Here is a 21,155-nt window from a genome sequence, read left to right on the forward strand (position 1 = left end):
CCTCTTTTGCGATTCAAGAAAGTTTTGTCATGAGGATTTGATCAACCCCATTGACGGATTTCTTTCGATGACTATGAAATGGATGAATCAAAGAGTCACATACCTCTGTTTTAAGACTTCACTTTTTGTTGCTTAGAAGAAAAATGATATATTTAGTTTAGTTTTCCCTGTTTTCTGTTTTAGCGTCCCGGAGAAAAGTACCCCGAAAATAGAAGTTCTACGATGGTCCTGAAAATCTAGTATGATTTTTTCTGGAATATTTGAAAAATACTGGGACTGAGAGCTGGCCTGGGGGCCACACCAGTGGGCCACAAGCCCTGTCACCGCGGCCACCCCCCTGGCCGCGGCAAGGAAGCTTGTGGGGCCCACAGGGACCCCCTCCAATCATTCCAGCTCCCATCCTCTTCTTCTACCTCCAGAAAAAATCGTTTCGCAACTCAAACCCGTGTTCTTGCCCATTTGGCTGTGATTTTCGATCTCCTTGCTCAAAGCACCATTCTCCGAACCGTTTTGGGGAAATTACTCCTTGGTAAGTGACTCCTCCATTGGTCCAATTAGTTTTTGCTCTAGTGCTTTATCCTTCGCGTATTCTTCCTACCTTGGTGACCCTGTTCTTGAGCTCGAAATGTTGATTTTAGCTGGTCCCAAGTAGTTTTAGCGCGTGATACGGTCTCTAGGCACTAGTAGGAGTAGTTGCTACGAGTTGGGTTAATCTTTATTCACTTTTCTTTCGAAGTCTCCAAAAATTTCAGATTTTTCCAGAGCTAGAAAAGGAAAAAGATGAGGAGGTTCTTGAGAGGCTCTTCAAGCCGTAACCCCAAGGAGGATGAGAAGAACCACCCCAAGTACGTGGTTCCTCGATTCACAGAAGTTGGAGCGTGCGAGTGGCCAAGTGATGAATTTTTGCGCGCCGCCAGGATTTATGAAGACTTCTATTACTTGGTGGAGAACGCAGGTCTTACCGCGTTCGTTGAAGATAAGTGCTCACAATACCTCCTCCTCACCAATATTTTCGTTCAAAGCTTCAACTTTTATCCGAGGAAGAATCCTCCCATGGTTGAGTTCATGTTGTACGATATCCCCCAGTGCATGACACTACATGATTTTTGCAATGCATGAAAATTACCTTATGTTGGGGATATTCATGATCCTTGTCCACGGGACATGGAGGATTTCATAGGTACTATTGCTGTTGGAGAGGAGAGAGGAGTGTCTCGCACTAGAATTGCTAGCATACATTTTCCTGTGCTTCGGTACTTCTCATTATTTGTGGGAAAATGATTGATTGGCCGTGGGGAGGCTTGATCACTTAGCTCTCCAGACCTTGCGGTTTTGCATGAAGGCCTTTATAGCACTAAGACTTATAGCCTAGGTGCTATAGTAGCTCAGCGGTTGAACACAAACCATTCCAAATGTGTCGTCTATGGAGGTATCTATGCTACTCGTCTTGCTAGACACTTTGAGATACCTATTAGACTTCGCGAGGAAGAAGAGATGCTTCTTCCTGAGAAATATCTGGATTATGACAGCATGGTTCGCCATGATTTTCTGGATAGAGATGCTAGTAAACGGATGATTTATAACTTAGTATTCAGTCAGGGTACTCGAGAGACTATTACTTTGCCTGCTCCTTCTTTGTTCGATCTTCATGCATGCAGGTACACTATTATGCCCTCGGACATCTACGCATATTGGGGCTTAGCCCAACCACAGGTGCCCGTGCCCGAGCCGCCAGTCGAGTACCAGACGCCAGTTTATCAATGGGAGCTAGAGGAGCTCACACAGCAGTGGCATCCACAGTCCGCTCCGGAGTATCCCGGAGCTGGTTATTTCCCGCCTTGGGAGTAGACCAAGCTAGGCAAAAAACCTAAGCTTGGGGGAGTATGTGTTCTCACCGACCTCACATTCATGCTTATGCTTTCACTTTGTTAGTCGGTGTTTACACTTTGCCACTCTATTATCCATGCTAGTTTATTTTCGTTTTCTTATTTTCTTGTTTTGTGTCCTTTTCAAAAAACCCAAAAATATTTTCCTTTCCTATTTTGCTTGTTGGGAGCTTTCTCGTGTAAATAGTTTTCTTTTTCTTTGGGTCAAGGTAGAAGACCATGGTTACAATGTTTAGTGGCTCTCACATGTAGACCTATTCATTTGTTAAAGAGCCATATTACTTTGTCTTCTCCTTTGTGTTTTCCTGCAGATTCAGCTTAGTCCAATGCACAAGCAATCTTATTATTGTTCACATCATTCAATCGTGCAAGTGAAAGGCAATAATGATGATATATGATGAAGTGACTGAGACTGGAAAAGCTGGTATGAACTCTATCTATTTTGTTTTTGTAAATATGACTAGCTCATCGTTCCTGATCCAGCTTTGTTGTCAGAGAAACATGTTTGCAATGAAAACTTAGAGATCATAGTTTCTGATGCCATGCTTAATTAGCTAGGGGCTTATAATGGTTTGTCTTGAATGCCAACACAGATTTTGAGATGACTATGATGTAGTATGATAGGATGGTATTCTCCTTTGAATGATTCAAGTGGCTTGACTTGGCGCATGTTCATGCATGTAGTTGAAACAAAATCAACATAGCCTCTATGATGTTCGTGTTCATGGCGATTTATATCATGTTCATGCTTGCACTCCATGGTAGTCAAACTCATTGCATCTTGATGACTGTTGTCGCTCTCTAGTTGGTGCTTCCCAGTCTTTTGCTAGCCTTCACTTGTACTAAGCGGAATACTGCTTGTGCATCCACTTCCATAAACCCAAAAGTTTTTCCATGGGAGTCCACCATACCTACCTATTTGCGGTATCTACCTACCGTTCCAAGTAAATTTGCATGTGCCATTCTCTAAACCTTCAAGAAATAATCTGTTTTGCATGCCCGAACCGCTCATGTGGTGACAGGGGGCTATTGGTATCTTCCATGTTAGGCGTGTTATCCTCGACATGTCTTTATTCACTGTCATTCACGAGAAAGGGGTCGGTAATTGGAATGCCCAGTTCCACGCTTAAATCGAAAACATAACTGTAAAACAAGACTCCCCCCAGATTGATGTTAGTATGGACGGTACCCGAGGATTCGGCTAGCCGTGGAGTGTGATTGATTGGTGGTGGGGGACTTAAAACTTTACTTTTCTGTTTGGGAACCGCCTATAGCATGAGTAGCATGGAAGATATTGAGAACTCTTGGTCATTGCATTGACAATGAAAGCATGCCACCCAAAATTATTATCTCTGTTTTCAAAGCTTGAGCTATGGCACCTCTGCAAATCAATGCTTCCCTCTGTGGAGGGCTTGTCTATTTATTTTCCTGTTGAGTCATCCTCTTCTTATTTAAGCACCAATTAGAGAGCACCTATGTCATTTTTATGCTTTGCTTTTGATTGATATTGAGTATGACTATGACTGGATCTTCATTGCCATGAATTACAATGTTTAGTCAGCCCTTGGTCTTTGAAGGTGCTCTGCATTTATGTTTTGCGATCTCAGAAAGAGCTAGCGAGATACCACCTATTCGTATTGCTTCATGCTTGTTTTTATTGAAATGTTGGTATCTAAAACTCATTATTATTTTCTCGCCAGCTGATTATGCCATTGATATTAGTTTACCGTGAGACCTATGTGTCATTTTCTTATGTGGTTAACTTGTGATATTGCTGAAATTCTGGTTATGAGTTAGACATAGTTGCAACAACAAGATCAAACAAAGTTTGTCAAAGTTTTTCTTTTTCTTTCAGTTTGTCAACTGAGTTGCTTGAGGATAAGCAAGGTTTTAAGCTTGGGGGAGTTGATACGTCCCCATCGTATCTACTTTTCCAAACTCTTTTGCCCTTGTTTTGGACTCTAATTTGCATGATTTGAATGGAACTAAACCGGACTGACGCTGTTTTCAGCAGAATTGCCATGGTGTTGTTTTTGTGTAGAAATGAAAGTTCTCGGAACGTCCTGAAAATTTACGGAGAATATTCCTGGAAAATATGAAAAATACCCGCGCAAAGATCCACCGGAGGGGACGGTCTAGTGGGCCACAAGCCGTGTTGCCGCGGCCACCCCCTGGTCACGGCAACAAAGCTTGTGGGGCCCATGTGGCTCTGCCGTCCCCAAACTCAGCTCTATAAATTCCCTTTCATCCAGAAAAAAAATCAAGAGAGAAGATTTCATCGCGTTTGCGATACAGAGGCGCCGCCACATCATGTTCTTCATCTGGAGGGCAGATCTGGAGTCCGTTTTGGGCTCCGGAGAGGGAAAATCGTCATCATCAACCTTCTTCCCTCGCCAATTCCATGAAGCTCTTCATCGTTCGTGAGTAATCTATTCGTAGGCTCGCTGGGCGGTGATTAGTAGGATGAGATCTATCATGTAATCGAGTTAGTTTTGACGGGGATTGATCCCTAGTATCCACTATGTTCTGAGATTGATGTTGCTACTACTTTGCCATGCTTAATGCTTGTCACTAGGGCCCGAGTGCCATGATTTCAGATCTGAAATTATTATGTTGTCACCAATATATGTGTGTTTTAGATCCGATCTTGCAAGTTGTAGTTACCTACTATGTGTTATGACCCGGCAACCCCGGAGTGACAATAACCGGGACCACTCCCGGTGATGACCATAGTTTGAGGAGTTCATGTGTTCACCAAGTGCTAATGCGTTGTTCCGGTTCTTTATTGAAAGGAGAACCTTAATATCCCGTAGTATCCTTTTGGACCCCGCTGCCACGGGAGGGATTGACAATAGATGTCATGCAAGTTCTTTTCCCTAAGCACGTATGACGACACATGGAATGCATACCTACATCACATTGACGAACGGGAGCTAGCCACATATCTCTCCGTGTTATAACTGTTGCATGATGAATGTCATCCAACGAATTGCCGACCCATTGCCTACGAGTTTGTCCCACTGCTGATGTTACTTGTTTTGCTCTGCTGTTGTTACTTGTTTTGCTCTGCTGCTGTTACCACTGTTGCTGCTACTGTTACTTGCTTTGCTCTGCTACTGTTACCACTGTTGCTGCTGCTGTTACTTACTACTGCTTTTACTCGCTACTGCTGCTACTTGCTACTGCTATCACTACTATTGTTCCTTGCCACTGCTGCTACCTGCTACAATACCTTTTCTCGCACCGTTGCCGGGAAAGAATATTTCCCGTCCACGGGGAACTTCTGGCGCCATTGATACCACAATTAGGAATAGGCTGCCTTGTCAACGGATCATTTCTGACACCGTTGTTATCATACTACTATGATGTTGATACTTTGCTTGCAGACACTAACCTTTCAGGTGTGGTTGAATCTGACACATTCTGCTGCTAATACTTGAGAATACTCTTTCACTTCCCGTCGGGCAAACCAACAAATTTGGGTTGAATACTCTACCCTCGAAAACTGTCGCGATCACACACGCTGGTGGGCTATTGCAAGACAATTTCTAATTGTTGAGTAATTGGGACGAGCTCTTTTCTGGCTTCGTTGTCGTGGAGGCATCAAGTCAGGAATAGTTGCACGTCAGCACGGACACAAACGAGCTTGTAGCACTCCTCATGAATATGGGCCATCAACCCAGATAAGAAGCTATGCCCTAAAAAGATACACCAAGTGATAGGCATACTAGGCCCATCCCCGTGATCACAACAAGGACTGCAGAGATTATATATATGACAGAGCCATACTCACGAACATCAAAGTCTGAACAAGACATAGAATTGTTCAAAGCACATCGACAACAACATCTCATAGACATCATGACGTCATTAGAATAAGAGATTACTGTCTATGATTATTTGTGATCATGCCTGCAGTTGAGGATATATCAGCAATAGCTTGGTCATGATAACTCATTGAGTTATGGATCACCTGAGAGCAATGTTAGGATGCATAAGCCATAAGGAAACACCAGATTGAGCATTTTGACACGGCAAAAATAAAGCCACTCCTATTCACTTGAGGACATACGAGCACGTGAGCTTGGTACCAAGAAAGGATGTATTACCGATGATAGTCAGGGTACGAAGCATTACTATAAAGCCCGAAGCAGATACTTCCAATCCCTGGAACTACGGTGTTTGTGGGTAGTACCCGTTACCCCACCCTGCAACACTACTATCGGAATAAAGAGTACACCTGACAGGAAAGAGAAGGATTCAAGAAAGCCATGTGCAAATACGACACTTGGTCCCTCCGAAGAGGCAGTTAAAAAGTCAGAGAATCAAGGAAGGCAGGACAACTGATGGATCCAAGTCGCACACATGTAAGTCCCCTTTCCCCGGGAGGTAAGCCTGGAAATCTCGAGGACGAGATTTTCTTAAGGGGGTAGGTTTGTAACACCCTGGTTTTCGCTCCCTGATTTTTTTTCATTTGCGGGATTTGACACCCGTCTTTTTCTCGATGTTATCGGATTTCTTTCACCCTCGGAATGTGAAGATGGTCATCTAGCATTGCCTTCCCAAAAAATTCCACAGTCTAGCCTTTCTACCCAATATATCTTCTCGGGGTTTTGCCGTCAAAACCCTACCTTCCGAATTGCCGGAAGGGAAACCCTGATCTCTCCTGTTTCAAAAGAACCCCAATTTCTTTTTCCCTGTTGCCTCCCAAACCTTTTCCCAATGATCATACCCTATCCTTAAACCCTGGATATGCAAAAATATTGCTAAGTCATTTGCAATATTTTTGATTTATAATTAATTCCTTTTTTCTGCTAGTTGAAGGAATTAAATCTAGGAAAATAGCTATCCATCTAAAAAGCATATGAAAACTTGTGGAGGTATTATTTGTGATCATATTGAGCTCCCATAAAATATTGGCCATCATAGAATAAAGGAAAATTGCATTTTCCTATTTTATGCCAATATAGCATTTTGGGTACTTTCCAAAGGAACTACCATTTTGGTAGCCAGGAAAAATCCCAAATAATTTGTGGAGCTTCTCATATCCATATATTCCCCAATTCCGTAAAAATAATAAGATCCATAGTTCAAAGTTTGAGCACAACATCAAATTGCAAATTCTATCCAGTTGGGAAATTTGCAAAGGAAGTGCTCTATTCCTTGATCTCCTTGAGCTGAAACTTTTCATGGTGGTTTATATTGTTAAGTCACTAGTGAATACCAAAAATCAGCTCAATCCCTTTCTTCAATGTTGTCCAAGAAATTTCCCTAAGTTTCTGCCTATTTGGAAGCTTTGTGAAGGAAGTACCATGCAGGCATTCCCAAATGAGCTGAATTGTTTTCCAGCATCTCCATATATTCAAGTAAACCCTCTTCCCCAAATTTGATCCAAATCCATTTAGCCATTTGAGCCCAACTTCAAATTCTAGTTTCTGGACCAATTTTTGGTTTGTGAAGGAACTGTAAGCAAACAGGGTCTAAATGACTTCAAATTATGTAAGCTTATACTCCTTCCTATCATATTCCATTGTGACAGAGATTCAGCTCCTTTCCTTCATCCATCTCTCCAGAAACAACTACAAACAGCTGCTGCCAGAAACTATTTTGGTAGTTTTCTTCTTCCCAGAGCCTTCCTGTGGACTCCATTCTCATGTCTCATCCTATTTAGCAGTGAATGAGATGTTGGACATGATGGGACACGCAGGAAAGCCCCAGAGCATGTAGGACCCGTGGTGACCACGCTTGGGACAGGCCAAAATGGTGAACTGTGCTTTGTTGCCATCGACACGACAGTTCCGGCCAGCCTCGGTGTGTCCTGGCGTGTCAAACAGCTTCGGGGAGTCCACGTAACCCCTCTCATCAGCTTCCCCCTCCTATTTTCCCCTCCCCCCGCCATGATAGTGGCCGCCGAGGTGCTGTCCCGTCAGGAAGTGTCGTCTTCCTCCCTCTCTTGGCCTCTTCTTCCTCGAGCTGTCTCGTCCTGCTGTTGGGTGATGGTACGGCACCACCGAACGCTCGCCACCTTACCGGAGCACCAGTGAGTGGCTAAGAACGCCACGGTGGCCGATCCTATCTGCTCATCATCGGCCAGCTATATATAGCCATGACTGAGCCTTACCCCGAGCATCTCAGCCCCCCATTCTCCTCTCCCCACTCCACTGATCGTCCCCGTCCCCTCCCCGGAGCTTTGGCTCCTCTCCTTGCCTCCAATCGCCGCCATGGCCGCCGCCCCTCCATTGCTAAATTCGCGTGGTGCAGGCCCCTTCTCTTCCTTCTGACCTCGCCCTTGTCCTCCCCTCTGCGGCGTGGACCTCTCCAACCCCTCTCCTAGCCCTCTGACAGCCGGTAGTCGCCGCACCATTCGGCGCCCGAGCCCCGCCCGCCATGGCTAGGGGCAACCTCGCCCGGGTTCTCCCCAGGCTCCGCCACCTACGGGGATGGATGCAGCTTGGTCCCCTGAGCTTGTTGGTGGCCAGAGAGCGACGAATGATGGCCGGAGCAACCGGCAGCCGTCGCCGGCGTCGAGCCCCTCCCTGTCCCCTGTCCTGTCGGGAGGAAGAAGATGAGCGAGGGGAGGGAGGAGAGAGAGAGAGAGAGGAAGGAGATGCCATTGGCCCCATTCGTCAGCCTGTGAGGCGTTGATCAGCCCCGGGCCCCCGCGCTTAAGTGAAAATGTATTCTCCGGAATGCGCTTTCTCTTTTGAAAAGCGTACTCGGCCCGGAGGCGCGTTCTGTTTCCAGTCAGGGACCTGTTTGTAGGAATTTATTTTTATGGATAGGTCCCTAAACTTCATCGGGTCTTATCTTTTTGCTCGGGACTCCGATTGAGGTGATTCCAAAACCCTCGGCTTCGTCTCGTCGATCCCGTCATGTTGATAGCATTTTCACAAGGTGGTGAGACTGTGAAAATGACCCTTTTGCCCTTGTCTCCAATCAGCCCCCTTCAAGAGAGAGCGATGTCTGGCGATCCTTTCCGCGGACTCTCAGCACCTCTTCCGGGAGTATTCTTCAACCCCAGGCAAGCCGACCATGTGATATATGCCCTAAAGCTTTGCTCTGCGATGTTCTTGCATATTATTTCAATATGCTTATGTGTGAGTGTATAGTAATGTTCTGTATGAGATGCTGACGAACCCTTGCTCGCATTTTCTTCAATAATGGAACCACGCTTGATTCTGAGCTGTTTTCGGTCGTCCGGGGTGGGTGCCAACTTTATATTTCTCTTGTCAGCCGCTGACCCGTGTTCTGAGCTGTTTTTCAGCCGTCACGGGGCTGTTGAATTTCTTTCCGAGGCAGTGACCCTATGCTCTAAGCTGTTCTTCGGTCGTCTTAGGGAACTGCTACATTCTTATTATCAACACCACATCATGCTCTGAGCTGCTTTCCAGCCATCTTGAGCCGCGGTTGAGTTATTCCGGTAAGGTCCCAGATCTGTGTTGTCATAGCCGTTCTGGTGGCTACCGATTTATTTGTTGGTTTTATGCGAGGGTTCCGAGGGTCTAATTTACAGTTAGAAATCATCAAGTAATAACTTGTCATTTACATAATGTCTTATTAATGACTCATTATATAGAAACAGGTTGTGGTGTTTCTACCGTTGTTATTTCATGCATAATCATCATCATGTTAAGTCATTGTTGACAACAACCATGCTTGATAAATATGTTGTTTAAGCCAAACCTAATGGGTTGATCTCGAGTCACCTGTCTGGGCTTTTTCGTGCAACCACATTTGCCGATATGGGACGGCCGTGACTTGAGCTGTTCACGTGATCGCTCTCACCGGTACCTCCAAAGAGGGGGGGGGGGTTATGCATGCGTGCTACCCTGATCAGGTAGGTGATGATAACCCTGTGAGCCCAGTTAAGTTGAGTTGGTCCCGTCCCCGGTTGGGACAGTTTTGTTTGGCCACGATGGTGGTAGGTGTCATGAGGACACAGGTCCACCGAGGGAAAGACTCCGGAAGGGAGTGGTTTCCGGGGATATGATGAGAGGGTCACGGTTCAGGCAAGTTTTGTTCGAGTAATGCTGGTCCACCCGATTGGGATCTCGAGGTGAGTGCTCCATAGTCTGGGTAAAGTGTGCAACCTCTGCAGAGTGTAAAATCTATTCGAATAGCCGAGTCCATGGTATTGGACAGCACGACCAGACCTCAGTAGGTGATCAACCGTAAGAGTGATGATAATGATGGAAGAACTCGTCTGGTGTAGACATCGGAAGATGTCCGGTATATGACATGTTAGCCATGAGATGGCTATGAGATGAGTGGTTGGATGACCACATCAGTAGGGTTGGATTTGAATCAGATTCAGACTGGATCATGAGAATAGTCGGAGTATAAATCATTTACCTAATATGCTTTACCTTATAGCATTTACTTCAGAAGTTATCTATTTAGATAACCCTGTTATACCTTGATAATTAACCTTGCTAGATAGGTAGGCTATGTCATGATGATTAATATTGCTCTAATAACAAATACCTGCTTGAATGCCATGGATTACTTTGCTTGGTGTATATGTTAGTTTGGTTCGCTTGCGAGTACATTCAAAAGTACTCAGCGACTTTTAATGTGGCCAGGTTCACATAAGGATCCGTCGTTCGTCGCTAAGGAGACAGAGCATTTGCGGTCTAGGAGCGTAACCGAGTCAGATCCCTGTGGATTGGAGCTGCATCAAGACCATGCTGCCTTAGATAGAGCTTTTTTCGCTGCCATTAACCTTGTAGCTCATTGTGTAAAACTCTTATATTCATTAATAGAAATGCCTATGTTCATGATACCTGTTGTAAACGTGCATGCCAGAGTGATTTCTTGGGCTGGCATGTGCGGCGACCGTCTAGGAACATTACTAATCAGGCGGAGCGCCACATGTAGGAGGCCGCCTCGATTGTGGCGTCACTCAAACTGGATCCGCTGACCCTCTCCCCAAGGATCACAACATCTTCCAGCTCCACCATATCCCGAAGGATCAGGAGGGGGCGCGTGAGGAAGCCTTGGCTCAGCTAGACGTGCTGGTTGGGCGATTGAAGGAGGTGTATGATGCGAGTGAAGCAGTGGCAAAGAACATTCGGGTGAATCCTTCACGTATGCATTTGTTTCATACTTGTTTCTGAATCTGTTCCCGACTTGGAATCTCGAGTGGGCATGCTCGACGGCACACCTGTTGGGTGTTTGCTTTTAGTGGGAGCGCGTTGAGCATACTCACTAGGTGTAGTCCCCGAGTCTGCCATCGACTGGGGCAGTCGGCGGTAGTCTTATTTTCTTTGTATGTTCGACAAAGACTAGTCGGGTGCGCATGCCTTTTCTTTGCTCTATCTTTCCAATGGGGGCGCGCTTAGCGCACCCACTCGGTGTTGTCCTCGAGGCTACCGTCGCCTCAGGCAGTTAGCGGTAGTCTCAGTTTCCTTGTATTGATCGATAGAGGCCGGTCAGGTGTGGATCCCTTATCCTCTATCTTTCCAGTGGGGGCGCGTTGAGCGCACCCACTTGGTGTAGTCCCCGAGGCTACTATCAACTGGAGCAGTCGGTGCTAGGAATCCAGTAATTTGCCATGAGACAGTTCTTTGCAGTCTGCTGGCTGATGGCAAAGAACCTCTTTGCCGTCAGCTGGCATCAAGGAGACGGTAAAGGGCTGACTGATGGCAAACAGACTATTTGCCATTGGTCAGCCCTTTGCCGTCTGCTAGCGGACGACAAAGAGACCTAGGCAGACGGCAAAGAGGACAGATGGGTCCCAGCATGCATTAGGCCTGCCATGTCCGACGGAAGGGGATCTTTGCCGTCCGGGGGGCCTTTGCCGTCCGCCATGGGGCCCTTTGTCGTCCGGGGGCAGACGACAAAGGGGACGAGCCTATAACGGCCGTCACCCCCTCCCCTCGCTCCACTACCCCCACTCAGCCACTACTGTCTCTCTCTCCACCACGTCGCGCGTCGCTCCAGCACCACCGGCGGCCGGCCAACCCTCCATCGCCCCCGGTGCCGCCCCCTGCGCCGCCCCCTCCCCTCACCTGTCCCCGGCGCCACCCCCTTCCCTCACCAGCCCCCGCCGCCGCCGCTCCTCTCACTGGCTGCGGGCGCCACCCCCTGCGCCGCCCCTCCCCTCACCCGCCCCCGGCACCGCCCCCTCCCCTCACCGGCTCCCGGCGCCGCCCCTCCTCTCACTGACTGTGGGCGCCGCCCCCTCCCCTCATCGGATCCCGTCACCGCCACCTGCCCTCACTGGCTCCCTGCGCAGGCCCCTCCCCTCACGTCTCCCGTCGACGCCCCCTCCCCTCACCGGCTTCCGGCGACGCCCCTCCCCTCACCGGCCGTCCCAACTCTGGTGTGTGCCTCCGGTACCCCTATTTTCTGTTTTTTTTAATTAGATAGTTAGTTTTTCTTTTCTGTTTTTTCTGTTAAATTAGATAGTAAGTTTATTAGGTAGAATAAAGTAGATAGAAAAAAATAGATAGAAAAGAAAAAACTTAGAAGAAAAAAATAGAAGAAAAAAGAAGAAGAAGAAGAAGAAGAAGAAGAAGAAAGAGGAGAGGAGGAGAAAGAGAAAAGAAAGAAGAAAAAGAAGAAGAGGAGGAGGAGGAGGAGAAAAAAGAAGAAGAAGTATAATAATAAGAAGATGATCAAGAAGAAGAAGAAGAAGAAGAAAAAGAAGAGAGAGGTGAACAAGAAAGAAGAGGAAAAAGGAACCCCGACACCCCGACACTGACCCTTGACCCCCGACCTGTGACGCCCGACGCCACTGACCCTCGACCCTTTACCCCCGGCGCCATTGACCGTCGACCCCCGACACTCGACCCCCGACGCCACTGACCCTCGACCCTCGACGCCCGATGCCACTTACCCTCGACCCCCGACCCCCACACCTGTTCGGCCTCTTGTTGATCAAAAAGACCCCAACCCCCGATGCCAGTGACCCTCGACCCCCGACGACACTAACCCCCGACCACCGACGCAACTAACCGCCGACCCCCGACGCCACCGACAACCGACACCACCAACCCTCGACGCCACTAAGCCCCGACCCCCGACACCTCTTCTGCCGACTGTTGAACGAGAAGGTGATTTTCGGCCTTCTAGAGGCCGACGGGGTCATAGTTCTGTAAATTATGACTTAGGCCACATATTTTCCAATTATGTTAATTATAAAAACATCATATTTTTGTTGATCGGATGAATTTCAGTGTGCAGTTGTTCGACGACCTCCACGTGCGTTGGACGAGCTCCACCCATAAGTTTGTTTGTGAGCACAAATGACTTATCCTCCTACCCCCTTAATTTGCTCTGTTCCGGTCTTCGTGCCGATGAAACTTGCTAGTTATAGGTTTCTTCAATCATGAGTATGCGTGACCAGTATGCATCTCCCGTTCGAAAGGGCGACATCTATAAATATGCATGTCTTTGCATATTTATAACAGCCATCCTTTCGAATTGTCCAACGTTATTCATGGACAGCCCGAGTTTGTATAGATTGGGTTTGTTTTCCCGTATGCTGTGCTCCGGATCCGATGCGGAATTTCGTCAGTGCCTCCCTGTTGTTCTCAGGGTACACATCCTCTCTGCTTATTGCCGAGACGTGTATCACGAGAACAGCGGGGAGGTGCTGCCGAAATTCTGCATCGCATCTGGAGCAGAGCATGGGAAAACGAACCCAATCTACACATACTCGGGTGGGATTAGGACCTATCTTTACCTATTAGTGTGTTGGTTACATGGACGTAATAAAACTGACAAACTTGATTAGCGGATGAATATAGATGATGAATTATATATTTATTTCTTGTGCTCCCATAGGTAGCTAGGCAACATGAGTGATCGTGGTTGGATGTACACTTGTCACCCTAGTCAGAAAGACATGACCAATGAATGGTTAACAAAACCAGGGGGTTTGTGAGAGCCGCATTTGCAAATGGCCAGCAAAAAACATGGTGCCCCTATCCCAACTGGAAAAGCAGACAGAGTTTGAAATCGGTAAACACCTGTAGAAGTGGGGTTTTATGCCTAATTATAAGGTGTGGACTTTTCATGGTGAGTCTGACCAACGTGCCAAAGCTGAGGTGGAGGATATGCGGTCTCCGGTACCGGGATCATGGTACCGGGATCGAAGGCATGGTGCAAGACTTTGATGATGCTCTGGATTCGGACGATGAGATGGAGGATATGCAAAGGCCTTCTATGAAATGTTGGAGTCTTCATAACGTCCTCTCCACGAGCACACTGAGCTTTGTCAGTTGGATGCCATCCCGCAAGTAATGGCTTTGAAGGCTCAATTTAACCTAGGCAGAAAATGCTACGACGCGATGATGACGATATTTGGACGCTTTCTACCCAAAGGCCATGTACTGCCTCCAAACCTGTAGCAGTCAGAGAAAATCCTCTGTGAACTTAAGATGCCCTATGAGAAGATACATGCCTGTGAGAATGGATGTGCCTTATTTAGGCTTGAGTATGCGGCCTTGAACTATTGCCCCATTTGCAATTCTTCCAGGTATATTGTGGTAGACAACGGTATGGGTGACAAGAATAAGACCAAAATCCCCATTAGTGTTCTTCGGTATCCGCCAATCGTACCAAGACTTCAACGTATTTTCATGGTCGAAGAGACGGCCAGACAGATGACATGGCACAAATTGGACAAAAGAACCGAACTAGATGCGGATGGGAACAAGATGCTGGTACACACTTCAGATTGTTTTGCGTGGAGGCACTTCGATGCATTACATAAGGATAAATCGGAAGATCCAAGGCATCCTAGAGTTGCCATCAGCACGGGTGGGTTCAATGTGTATGTATGACAGCAGTACAATACAATTGTTGGCCTGTATTTGTCATTCCACTCAATTTCCCACCCGGAGAGATTATGGAAAGAAAGAACATTTTCCTGACATTGATAATTCCACGGCCCAACTATCCGGGGAAGAATATGAATGTGTACATGCAGCCGCTTAAGGATGAGTTGCAAGAAGCCTGGGATAAGGGGATCAAGACCTACGACGCCGCTACCAAAACAAATTTCAAAATGCATGTGTGGTACATGTACTCGACATATGATTATCAGGCGTTTGCGCTATTCGCTGGCTGGTGTGTGCATGGAAGGTTCCCGTGCACCACATGCAAGGCAGCTCTTCAGTTCTGTTGGCTGCAGGCTGGTTGCAAGTTTTCTTGCTTCAACATGATAGACAATTCCTGGATCCTGACCATAAGTTCAGAAAAGACAAGAAGAATTTCATCAAAGGTAGAGTTGTCAAAAACACTGCACCAGCTGCGTTGACAGGCCAACAGACCCTTGATAAGTTAAATGCTCTCGAGCCTGATCCTTTGCGTCTAGCTTACAACGGAACATGCCTAGACTCGCAAGTCATGCTTATGGGATCTGCCTTACTTCAAAGACCTCCTTTGCCCACACAACATCAACGTGATGCACACTGAAAAGAATATTGTGGAGGCCATTTTATGGTACATTGTTCGGCATAGAGGGGAAGTCAAAAGATAATCCTAAGGCTAGAATTGACCTGGAGGCTCTATGTGATAGACCGTTACAAAACTAGCGACAACGTAAAGGAAAGCAAAGCATAGCAAAGCCAAAGGCATGGTTCAATCTTGAAAGGCCAGGTATGAGGGGAATGCTATTGTGGGTGAAAATGTGGTTGATGTTCCCCGATGGGTATGCTGTGAAACTAAAGAGGGAAGCGAGTCTTGAGAAATTGAAAATATTTGGTCTCAAGAGTCATGATTGGCACATATGGATTGAGCGGGTAATGCCGGTGATGTTGTGTGAATTTATCCCTGCGGATGAATGGCTAGTACTAGCAGAGCTGAGCTATTTCTTTCGTTCACTTTGTGCGAAAGAACTATTGCCTGGCGTGCTAGATGAAATGGAAGAGTTGGCAGCGAAGTTGATCTGCAAATTAGAAAAGATCTTTCCACCGGGCTTCTTTAATCCAATGTAGCATTTTATTTTGCATCTCCCGACCGAGGCAAGATTGGGGGGGGGGGGCGTTCAAAATTGATGGTGCTACTCAACAGAGAGGATGCAGAAGACGCTTCGAGCTAAGTGTAAAAATATACGTAGAATTGAAGCATCGATGGCCGAGGCGTTCATTACTGAGGAGGCGGCAAACTTCGTGACAACACACTATGAAGCCAAAAATCATCATTTGCATAACCCGAAGCCTCGGTACAATGATGGCGATCCAAAAAAAGGTCAATCCAACCTCAGCCTATTCAAAGGGAAGCTCGCACCATCCGGTGCTTCGAAAGGGAAATCGTTGGATGTCGAAGAATGACAGAAAATTTCATTGTATGTCTTCACCAACCTAACAGAACCGCGGCCGTACATCGAGTAAGTTCTCGGTAAATTATTGTTCCACAACTTCTAATTCCTTTCAACTACTCTTATTCCCGGATATTTGATATAGTCGATACGTCGCCGAATTCTCGGATGGAGCGGTCATCGAAAAGGATTCCGCCGAAGAGTATGAGCTTCTCACAAAGCATGGAGGCGACTATCCCGGTTTCGTCTCTTGGTTCAAACAAAGGGTAATTAATTACCATTAATGGTCCATTTGATTTCTTGGTCTAATTTGCGGCTAATGCATCCATTCTTTCGTATTAAACTTGTAGGCTGATGCAGAGTCTATGGACGCCGTGTTGAGACAAGTCGCTAATGGTTTTGGCTATAAGGTCCGTTCTTGACAAATACAATATCAACGGGTATCGCTTTCGTACCTTTGACAAAGAGCTATCTATGCCTGACCTAAAGACTACAAATTGTTATGTCTCTGCTATCGGCAAAGGAGGCACCGAGTATTATGGAAGAGTTGAAGCAATTTATGACCTTCTATTCTATGGTGAAAACCCATCGACCGTCGTAGTCTTCAAATGTTATTGGTTTGAGCCGAGGGAGACTAGAAGGACTCATGAACATATAGGACTAGTCGAAATCAACCAAAACACCCACTTAGATGTTCCCAATGTCTATATTATGGCTCAACAGGCGACACAAGTTTTCTATCTACCGTGGCCTGCCAAACTGATCCAAATCTCCAAGGTTGGGATGTCGTTTATGAAGTGCCACAACATTTTAGACCACCTACCCTCAATGAAGAGGATTACGAACCTCACATTAACCCAGACACATATGAAGGAGAATTCTTCCAAGAAACACGTATGTCCAAGAAATGTTTCAAGAACCGCTCTACTTCACCCGAGAACATTGAAGTAGACAGCGACAGTGAATCCGTCTTAACCCCTGAGCCCGAACAGGAAGAACCCGAAGAAGAAGAGGTTACTGCTGCGGATGACCTCTCACTTCTTGACCGATTACATAATGGTGGCCTTCCACATGTTCTTTCTGATAGTGATGATGATGATGCATCTATTGATGATAGTGATGATCATGATGCATTTATTGACCCTGAAGCATATATAGACAAGCACGATTGTTATTAGTTCATGTCAGGTACTCAACTATTACTAGATATAAATTTTGAGTTCCTGTTAGGTATTCAATTTTTATTAGTCGTATTTATGATGATGATACACTTAAATTATATACATTTTATTACTCATGTTGGTATTTATGTTGTACTAATTTCATTTACTCTTTGTCATGACAAGTGTTGAAAGATGGTGGGAAGGGTCGAAAACACTCCGCGGGTCCTTCTTCGTCGGCGGTGGTGGAATGGGTACTTCCATTCATGCCTCACCTCTTCGGGGAGCGTTGCTCTCTACTCTGCATGGAGTGTCCGCTTCTTCGACTCTCGCGACCCCCGTGAGAGGAGGTCGACCCCCCATGAAGCCGAGAGGTACTAAAGGTATTACTCATGTTGGTATTTATGTTGTACTCATGTTGGTATTTATGTTGTAGTCATGTTGGTATTTATATACATTTTATTACTCATGTTGGTATTTATGTTGTACTAAAGGTACATGTGTCCGCGGGAGAGGTAGGGCGGTGGCTGCCATGCCTTCCTCGCCGCCACCCCAAGCTGATTCACCTGAGCACAAGACTTCTAGGGTGGATTCGTCTGAGGTGGAGGCTACACGGTCTCCGGTTCACGAGCCTTAGGTCGACGAGCCTCAGTTCGACGAGCCTTTGACCCACAAGACTCGTGTCCCAGAGGCTTCGTTCCAGGCAACTCCGGAGCAAAGTATGGATGAGGGTACATCCCTAGAGACCCAGTGGGATACCTGGGCTGATCTGGGTCAGCCTGAGCCAAGTGGACATGCTGATAGCGACGAGGAGCTGAGTGAGGGGGCTACCGGCTACCAGCGTGGTACTTCGGGGCTCCTGCTCGTGCCGGTGACCCACGAGCAGAGGTGGTCGATTAAGCCAAATGGGGACAAGTAAGTTAATTTACTCTTATTTAACCTTTTGCCTTCACGTTTTCTCAAATATCTAATGTTTTGGCTTTAATTTGTCATACTGCAAGGGTTGGATTGTTGCCAAGGGTGTCCGCTAGCCCAACGGCATACTTGGTGTGCTTTGCCGTCAAAACTTCCTGCGATTTGTTATGTTGCCCGTTCGGGAGCGGGAGGTAGGAATGACCTGGGAGCACTACTTGGGTGCCTCGGCCCCGTCGGAGGTGGAGATCGACGGTGTTTTGTGCCACACGAGGGCCGACATGGTGATTCGACAGTTGTGGGTAATTTCTCCTTTACACAATTATAAATCAACCATAGCTAGTTATTGTACTAATGGGTGTTGTCTCGTTTGCAGACCTACTACAGGTTTGAGGAGGGATACGAGGAGGACGTGACGAAGGTTATCGAAACCGAATGTCACCGCCTACTTCAAAACTTTCGGCACGGGGCTCGGGTGTAGGCTGTTCGAGACTACTATGCCTCGCGGCGTATTAGGAAGGACAAGGCAAAGTGCCGCGATTCTAATATGGAGAAGGAGCATTAAATGAAGGTAAGTACATAGTATTAAGGCTTTGTAGTTAGTTTCCTTGATTTGGTTCTTACATGCTCAAATTCTCTTTATTAACTTAGGTGCCCCCGAGATGGTGTGTGGATAAGATGGATTGTTGGGAGGCCTTGGTGGATCAGTGGTGCTCCGAAACGTGGGAGGCCAGCCACAATAACGCCAAGGAGAGGCGTGGCAAAATGGTTGGTGTGCCACATGCTGCGGCAACAAAAGTCCTTCCTTGGTGCTAGGAATTCCTCTTGTTACTTCTCTAGTTTGCCGGTTCTTCCCTTGAAGAGGAAAGGGTGATGCAGCACAGGAGCAGTAAGTATTTCCCTCAGTATGAGAACCAAGGTATCGATCCAGAAGGAGGGCCTTGTCAAGTCCAGAGTACCTGCGCAAACACAAACAAGCTTGCACCCAACGCTTCAAAGGGGTTGTCAATCCCTTCAAGATTGTTTGCAAAGTGAGATCTGGAGGCGGAAAGTGCAACGAAGTAAAAAGTGTAAGGCCGAAAATATGGTGTGGAGTAGACCCTAGGGGCCATAGTGTTCACTAGAGGCTTCTATCATAATAGCAAATATCACGGTGGGTGAACAAATTACTGTCGAGGAATTGATAGAACCACGCAAAGTCATGACGATATCTAAGGCAATGATCATACATATAGGCATCACGTCCGAGACAAGTAGACCGATACTTTCTGTATCTACTACTATTACTCCAGACATCGACCACTATACAACATGCATCTATTGTATTGAGTTCATGACAAACAGAGTAACCCTTAAGCAAGATGACATGATGTAGAGGGATAATCTCAAACCAATGATGAAAACCCCATCTTTTTACCCTTGATGGCAACAAGACGATGTGTGCCTCGCTACCCCTTCTGTCACTGGGTGAGGTCACCGCACGGTATGAACCCAAAACCAAGCACTTCTCCCATTGCAAGAATCATAGATCTAGTTGGCCAGACAAAACCCACAACTCGAAGAGAATTACAAGGATATGAAATCATGCATAAGAGAGATAAGAAGAAACTCAAATAAGATTCATAGATAATTGATGTCTACTACGCAACCTTCTCCTTGTAGACATTATTGGGCCTCCAAGTGCAGAGGGTTGTAGGACAGTAGCAATTTCCCCTCAAGTGGGTGACCTAAGGTTTATCAATCCGCGGGAGGCGTAGGATGAAGATGGTCTCTCTCAAGCAACCCTGCAACCAAATAACATAGAGTCTCTTGTGTCCCCAACACACCTAATACAATGGTAAGTTGTATAGGTGCACTAGTTCGGCGAAGAGATGGTGATACAAGTGAAATATGGATGGCAGATATAGGTTTTTGTAATCTGAAATTACAAAAACAGCAAGGTAACAAATGGTAAAAGTGAGCACGAACGGTATTGGAATGCGTGGAAACAAGGCCTAGGGTTCATACTTTCACTAGTGAAGTTCTCTCAACAATGATAACATAATTGGATCATATAACTAGCCCTCAACATGCAACAAAGAGTCACTCCAAAGTAACTAATAGCGGGGAACAAACGAAGAGATTATTGTCGGGTACGAAACCACCACAAAGTTATTCTTTCTGATCGATCTATTCAAGAGTCCGTAGTAAAATAACACGAAGCTATTCTTTCCGTTTGATCCATCATAGAGTTCGTACTATAATAACACCTTAAGATACATATCAACCAAGACCCTAATGTCACCTAGATACTCCATTGTCACCTCAAGTATCCGTGGGTATGATTATACGATATGCATCACACAATCTCACAATCATCGTTTCAACCAACACATAGAACTTCAAAGAGTGCCCCAAAGTTTCTACCAGAGAGTCAAAACGTGTGCCAACCCCTGTGCATAGGTTCCCAATGTCACGAACCCGCAAGTTGATCACCAAAACGTACATCAAGTACTCACATGAATCCACGTGTGCCAACCCATATGCATAGGTTCCCAATTGTCACAAACCCGCAAGTTGATCACATCAGATAGACATGTGCAAGACATACATCAAGTGTTCTCAAAGACTCAATCCGATAAGATAACTCCAAATGGGGAAACTCAATTCATTACAATAAGGAGAGGGGGAAGAGCATCATAAGATCCAACTATAGTAGCAAAGCCCATGGTACATCGAGATCAAGACATCTCAAGAACACGAGAGAGAGATCAAACACATAGCTACTGGTACATACCCTCAGCCCCAAGGGAGAACTACTCCCTCCTCGTCATGGAGATCGCCGGGATGATGAAGATGGCCACCGGAGATGGATTCCCACTCCGACAGGGTGCCAGAACGGGCTCCATATTGGTTTTTGGTGGCTACAGAGACTTGCGGCGGCGGAAC

At 46.3% G+C, this 21,155-nt stretch overlaps 1 long non-coding RNA gene across 1 annotated transcript; it reads left to right on the forward strand.

Moving 5' to 3' along the window:
* Positions 1-6,933: 6,933 nt before the first annotated feature.
* LOC123398957 lies at positions 6,934-9,065 on the forward strand. The gene is made up of 2 exons (XR_006610293.1): positions 6,934-8,718; positions 8,827-9,065. It is a non-coding gene; the product is annotated as an uncharacterized LOC123398957 (long non-coding RNA).
* The last annotated feature ends 12,090 nt before the right edge of the window (positions 9,066-21,155 follow it).

Source organism: Hordeum vulgare, chromosome 5H, assembly GCF_904849725.1.
Source record: "Hordeum vulgare subsp. vulgare chromosome 5H, MorexV3_pseudomolecules_assembly, whole genome shotgun sequence".
NCBI lineage: Eukaryota > Viridiplantae > Streptophyta > Magnoliopsida > Poales > Poaceae > Hordeum > Hordeum vulgare.